This window comes from Poecilia latipinna, unplaced genomic scaffold (assembly GCF_001443285.1).
Source record: "Poecilia latipinna isolate Pla-1442-1.1 unplaced genomic scaffold, P_latipinna-1.0 Scaffold4099, whole genome shotgun sequence".
Classification (NCBI taxonomy): domain Eukaryota; kingdom Metazoa; phylum Chordata; class Actinopteri; order Cyprinodontiformes; family Poeciliidae; genus Poecilia; species Poecilia latipinna.
In genome coordinates, this window is record NW_015116715.1 from 1 (window position 1) to 6,356 (window position 6,356).

Below are 6,356 nucleotides of genomic sequence, written 5' to 3' on the forward strand. Positions count from 1 at the left end.
TCTTCTTCTTCTTCTTCTTCTTCTTCTTCTTCTTCTATGGGGGGTGGACAGCACTAAGGCTCTTTTATTCTATGCCTACGTGTTTCTTTGGGTTCAGCAGGATGCCAAGTAACTTCAGTGATACAAAGACTACTTTATATGAGAGCTATGACACAAGCAACAGAAAGAAAACGCAAGAAACACAGTGGAAAAACATTTGCTTCGGCATGCAGATGAACACTGTTAGACGGATATAACAGCAGACAGAAACACATGCAAGCATGTTGGAAAGGCCACACAGACTAGCGATCGTCACAGTTATGAAGAGGCTGCCAGGGGTAACTGAACTCACAACACATGCAAACACCAGACTCCAGGGGCGCCTCCCCACCTCACCAGAACCCAATACAGGGTTCAAACAGGAGCATACTGGAGATGGGACATTGCATTTAAGTGGAGGTGTGTGTTTGTGAGTAAAAAAGGTGCTTGGTGGGGACAAAGAGGAACGCCTGAGGCGCGAATGAATATGATCCCTGAAAGTTTTAAGACCGATTCAGGCGTAATTCTAACTAACTGGGATTTTCTGCAAAGCAAACTTTTTTGTTTCTGCATCTTGCACTATAAATTCATTTCCAACCTGACTTTTGGTAAATTACTGTAGACAAGACTTTTGAAAAATTTAAAATGAGAAAAAATGTTGGGGTTTTTTTTGGTTTTTTTTTGTTGTTTTTTTGCAGTTTTGCTTGTTTCGTACTCAACCACCCTTCAGTTAATACATGTAAGGGTGTAATTTAACAGATCATTTAAAGATTTAGCGATGCTTTTCTTAAATTATATAACTGCATTTATTTAATTTTATAAAAGTTAAAAGGCCCTTAAAGAGCTAAAAAAAAAACTATCAATAGTAACTGTGTAATATCTCATTTTTAAAAATTATATATATATATATATATATATATATATATATATAAAATACATAGTGAAGCTGTATTTCTTCATTATTTATCTATTTCAGTGGTTCATCAAAATACCTGAGTACAAAGAGAAATGAACTAACAAATTGCATTGCTGAATTTGAGAGATCCTTTGGTAACAGACTGCAGGATCCTAAGTGCACAAAGGAGCATTATCATAGATCCTTCCTACCAGCAGCTGATGGACTTTATGACCACCACGGCTGCCAATAGACTCAATAAGTGTCTAAGTACATGCTAGTATTTGCACAGCGCTTCTGTTGCGCCATTTTTATTGTCACTTATTATTAAAATCTTAAGTTTGTCTTAAGCTCACAAACTAAACTAAACAAACGCACTGCAGCCGCCATCACCACATCTTCCGTCTGTATCATATTGTGCATCTGAAATACTTGGCTACTGTAATGAGACAGGATATGTAATAGGCTATTTTTTGTCCATAGTCATTGCTGAGTCATGAGTACTGACCTTAACTAACACAAGTAAGGCCTCTAATGATTCAGAAGTTTATATAATAAGTATATTATGACTACCTAGATGTTTCATTGATGCCATCTTGGAGCAATTTTGGTAGGTTGGGCAGTCTTTGGAAAGTTTTCCACTGTTTCGTATTTTCTCCATCTGCTTTAGAAACGGTTTTGTAATTCAATTCGATCATAATTTTGTGTTTTTGTTGGGGGTTTTTTATCTGTTAGACTTCATGTCAGATAATATTCATCTAGATATTTTGATTCTACTGATCAAGCAGTCGGGCTTTCCTGTGATTAGTGAAATTAGACCAAAACATAGTTAAACACAGGAATTTCATGATTTAACAAGAAGGGAATTGTCTTTTTCACTCAAGGTAATATTATTCTTTTTTCCTTCCCTTAATAAGTCAAATCGTTATTTGAAAACAGATTTTTGTTTGTGGTCTGGTTTTCTTTGATACAAAATAAATTTGATGATCTAAAACATTTTGGTGTGACAAAAATACTTTTCCACAACACTGTAGTTAATTGTGAATTGCAGAAAGATAAGGGTCTGACAAAGGTCAACCAAAGTGTAGAACCTTAAAACTTCAAGAGGACAGAGATGCAGAGATGAATGTCACAAGATAATAAAGGAGAAAAAATGGAGAAATATGACTCGACCATCTCTGATAGAAAAAACTGACATGTTGTATAGGAGTTAAGGATAAGTGCGCGCACACACACACACACACACACACATATATATATATATATATATATCATACTTTGAAAAGATGAGGACAGGTGACAAATGAATGTAGTTTGTTTTTTTTTCCCAGTGGCACTTTAATGGCAAAGAACACTTAGCGTTGGTTTATTCCCACATGAATAGCAAGAGGGAAGCAGACATGACAGGCACAAAACACACATTATGATGTTGACTGAACGAGGCAGGGAAGGCTACATGAGAGGATCCCACCAGAAGTTACCAGCAGCCTCTTTCTATAGAAACTAGTCGAGTCTCTGGAAACTAAAAAACATCTTTACTCCTGTGAGAGTGGCAGAGTAGGGGAGGGCATGGAAATAAAGGATACAAAGAGAGAAGAGGGAACGTGAAAGCACCGTAGGGGACTGGGGAGAGAAAATTAGGAGAGGCTGGAAGTGACAAAAGGAGGAGAGAGGGAGGAAAAGAGGGGAGAAAACAATAAGGTCTGCTGGGTGTAAAGTTTCCCCTGGATATGATATGTGGATACGGGCATGTCATCAAGCCTGTGAAGTGGAAATAATAAAGAATTAGGATTGTCTCTGAAGACAGGGGAATTAATCCAAAATGAATTATGAAGGGGGGAGCGGAGGGAAGAAAAAAAAATCAACATCAGCTATTTCCTTTTGCTCTGCTTCAAGGCAGATAGGGGCGGTTTGTGTGCATACAGTGAATCCCATACAAATTAAATTAATAACAAAGAAAAAACATACCACACACACAAATAGAAGCTGAAATTTTTAGTAATACGGGGGTGGAAGGGAGATAGTTGTGCAGGGAGAAAGAATGCAGATGGAAAAAAAACATTTAAATGAACTGAGGGTGGGCACTGTTTCTGCCAGATTGTAGGCTACTGCTCTTTTGTCCCCCCCCCCCTCCCCCCAGACCACCACTCCCCACCCCACCACATCTCTCCGGGAAAGGGCTGCTGGTGTTAAAGAGGAGATGCTGCGGAGGCCATTGTAATAAATGCCACTTGTAAATTGCGGAGTGGAATTATACAACGTGCAGATGGATCCATACGCCAGAGCGAGACATGGCCAAAAAAACTGCGAGCGATAATTAAGACTTAGGGGGTGAATGACAGAGCCATTTGTGACGACGGAATATGGCGTCCCCCCCTGCTCTCTGGGAAACAGAAGGGCTCGGAGAGGCTCGGTGTCACAAAACATTACCCACACAGCTGTTGGCTTTATGAGCAAGCAATGGTGTACTTCCTTCCTTCCTTCCTTCCTCCTCCCTCTCATCCTCATCACCGCTTTATCTCTTTCCACCATGCACCACTCTTCCCTTGCTGTGTGATTCTTTGGCATTTTGTGCCACCTCAACACCACCACCATCAACATTAGCTATTCAGTCCATCACAACCCCATTCTCCTTCTTCACCTCGCACCACCATCCTTGTTATCTCCAAGGGAAGAGAAGACCACTAGTACTCCATCATTCATATCCTAGCAAGAAGTGGAGGAGGAGTGGGAGAGGCTCTGCATGCACACCAAAAATACAAAGTAACACCTAGCATGAAAATTCAATAAAAAGCACTCACACTGACAGTGAATAGTGCTTTGAATAGGAGTTCAGGCTTTTTTTTTTTTTTTTGTGGTTTTTTAAGCTTCCTTTTTCCTCTCAAGAAAACATGTCTGTGATTCTGTCATTACTGCAACCATAGAAATTCATACATTCTATACAGATGCAATTAGATTAATTAGAATATCGTGAAAAAGTTAGTTTATTTCTGTAGTTCAATTCAAAAAGAGGAACTTATATTATGCATTTTAAATGTTTATTTGACTTACGTTTGACGGTTCTGCCTTGCAGCTTATAAAAATCCAAAATTAATCTCTGGAAATTTGAATTTGAAGCCCATTAAAATTTTACTTTGATTCAGAAATTTCATGTTATGGCCTTCTCCACCATGAAGGAAACTGGTGACAGTTGTTTTGTAGTCATTTGTTGATCTTTGCTGAAGAAGCTGGCCGTACGCCATTTAGTTGATGGTTTGGTGGAAGGAAAAACATGCTTAAAAAAAAGTTTGGGGGAGATTCACAAAGTTTAAATTTCAGACAACTGTTGCACTCCTTGAATTATTTTATTTGCACAGCACATTTCAGCAACCAGACAGTTCAACCAGTAGCTTGTTGTTACTGGTTTATTCACAAGCCTGGCTAAGAAGAAGGTGACTGAATTGTTTTAGAATATGTTCAAAGTCCCGAAAATTGTACTTTAGATGAAAATAAATGTTCCCACTCACTCTGAAATCAAGGAGTTTAAAGGAACAGGGAAGAGGCAGCTAATCCATGTCCCTTTGTGGAGCCATGTCCTCTGCCGGTGTTGGTACAAGTTGTTTCATCCAGTCCAAGGTCAGTGCATCAGTGTGTTACATTGGAGCACTTAATGCTTTCCCTCGCTGGCAAGCTTTCTGGAGATGCTGACTTAATTTTCCAGCATCAACTGGCACCTGCCCACATGGAAAAAAAAAAAAAAAAAAAGTACACCATTTATGACCATGGTATGATTGCTTGATTGGTCAGCAAATTTGCTTGACCTAATCTCCTTATGAGAGACGCCAGGCCAAACAATGCAGACAAGCAAAAGGCCGCTATCCATAACACCTCAGCCATGCCAAAAGCTGATCGCCTCCAAGCTTGCTGCATTTCTGCATCCCAAAAACAGTCCCAGCCACGTGAAGCACAAATATCCCATAAGAATTTCTTGCAGCAGGCCAACATTTCTCTTAGAAATCTTTTTTTGTTGTTGTTTTTAATTGATCTAGTGTCATATTCTGAATTTCTGAAAAAAAAATATTAGCAGTATTATCAAAAATAGAGTTAAAATATGTCACTGCATGTATGCAACTTTCAAGCAAATGACTTCCACTTACTGAATTGAATTATTTAAGTAAATTTATTGTAATATACCCAGGTGTACTTGTACTGTTTGCAAGGTTTCAAGGTGTCCAACATTTGTTTATTTTGCAGTTAGTTTAAAGTCTTTATTTTCAGACATCATTATCTCCCCTTCTAAAATACAACACCAAGTCCCTTGTCTTGTGTCACTGCATAAAAATGCCCTGCGCCCCGATAACAAGAACTTCTGCAGATTTAACTCTGGCAAATAAAATGATCCAAGTATGACGTGTCCACCAAGATCTGCACTCTGCTCTGTAGTCTCTCTCTCTCTCTCTTAAGTCCATCCATCTCTCTGCTTCGGCCAGCAAACCTGCCCCTGGTCTCGTCTCGCTCTTTGTCTCCGTCTCAAGGGCCTTCACAGTGCGCACAGTAGTCCACAAAGTCTTAATTCAAACGAAACCCCTTCGCGCCCCGTTAAACCACTGACCTTCTCTGTCACTCCTGTCACCGGCTGCCGCCGCAGACGAGGGCCTGAGCTGCAAGCTAAAAGACCCCGTGCTCAATAAAAATGTGGGTGATTAAACAACTCCCAGTAATTGCTCCTTTTGTGCAGGAATCAAGCGGTCACACTTATTACAAAGGCAGGAGACCGCGAGGCTGGGAGCAGCCGCATCCGATGAGGGCCAGACAACCCTCAGTGACCCTGTGCCCTCCCGTCACTACTCCTTTATCTGACCAAACAACCACAGTGGAGTGTTTGAGTGTGTGTATTTGTTTACCAGCAGGTGTGTGTGGGTTTGCAGGAGTGTATGCTAAGTATGCAAAGAAAGCTACTGAAACAAAGGAGCAGCAGAATGACACAAGAGCTCCCCTCTGTGGTCAAAGACGTAACTGTGCATGAAACACCATTTGGATCGAAGCGATTTGCAGTTGCAAGCAACCAGCCAGCTGGCTTTGGTACTGGGTGACAAAGCCAAACCGGGAGACCATGTCCAACATGAGGTCCTGGTAACAGAGATCATAGTCATTTGCAAACTATACGCATCATCTGGTACTCACGAGCATATATGTACATTTATAAGCACAAAGGCCAAACCATGTGCCATGTCAAATAGGTCGTCTTACAAAATGAGGCAATTACCAGCTACACATACAAACGTAAAGTACTTCTGAAGAGCCTGTGAGTGCTTTGGCTCCCCTATGATCAAGACTGCTCTCAACACAGCCAAGGCTTGTACACATACAGGGCCCCGTGTGCCAAAACAGCAATCAGACCGGACTGCTGTGGAGGTTTGAAATAGGAGAGCTTTCTGTGGTCGGAGAGAGCAACAGAAACCGA